The sequence below is a fragment of the Rattus rattus genome, chromosome 7, assembly GCF_011064425.1.
Source record: "Rattus rattus isolate New Zealand chromosome 7, Rrattus_CSIRO_v1, whole genome shotgun sequence".
NCBI classification, from domain to species: Eukaryota; Metazoa; Chordata; class Mammalia; order Rodentia; family Muridae; genus Rattus; species Rattus rattus.
In genome coordinates this window covers 4,804,829-4,805,769 of record NC_046160.1, presented here as the reverse complement: position 1 = coordinate 4,805,769, position 941 = coordinate 4,804,829, and the positions used below count along the sequence as shown (strand labels likewise).

At 49.6% G+C, this 941-nt stretch overlaps 1 pseudogene; it reads right to left on the bottom strand.

The window, feature by feature from the left end:
- Nucleotides 1-270: 270 nt before the first annotated feature.
- Nucleotides 271-657, bottom strand: LOC116905545 (annotated as a pseudogene).
- Between the last annotated feature and the right edge of the window lie 284 nt (nt 658-941).

Genomic DNA, 941 nt, shown 5'->3' with positions numbered 1-941 from the left:
CATCACAATTAAAATCCAAACAGTTTTTTTAAAAAGTCAACTCAATCAAAACGCATTACTTCAGATTCAATAGCTTCTTTGAAGCCACAGTCACAGTTAAATCTGGTTAAGACTCAAATGCAGAAATTTGGTTGGTTGGAAGGCTAAAAATAGAATTACAAAAAGGCAAAATTTGTGTTTTTCACAGAGATACAGGCCACTGGAATCGCCAACACTGGACAGCTGTTAAGAATACTTAGAGTCCTGAGATAATAAGAAATCCAGGCATCCTTAGACAGTCTTCTGTTGTCCTTTCTTCCCGACCAGCGATTTGTGGATGTGTGGGATGACACCACTACCAGCAATCGTAGTCTTGATCAGAGAGCCCAGATCGTCATGTCCGCGGATAGCAAGTTGCAAGTGACGAGGGGTAACACGCTTTCCCTTCACGTCTTTTGATGCATTTCCTGCCAACTCAAGTACCTCTGCGGTGAGGAACTCCAGGACTGCTGTGCTGTACACAGCAGCGGGCGCACCCACACGTCCGTGGCTGGTTGTCCTAGATTTCAGGTATCGATGACTACGGCCCACAGGGAACTGTGAGCCTGCTCGCTGGGAGTGGGAAACCGCCTTTGTCTTGGCCTTTCCGGCTTCCTCTCCAGCCTAACCGCCAACCATCTCAGACTACTGAAGCTCGGACAAGTGAGGTAGAGATGAGGCCAGGGGGACGCTCAGCGACATCCCGGTGCCCACTCCTCCGGCGTACCGCGATTCAAACTGCCAGAAACCTGGATTCTTTACCCTTACAACATGGACTGAAGATCTGTGGCTCCTCAGGAGCTCTCTGGACTTTCCATGCCACACTGGGATTGCACAGCATCCAGCATCACAGACTGGATGGCTATTGGATTCTCTGCCTCCCCAGCATGCAGACTGCTACCGTTGGGTGACCCAGCCTGTAC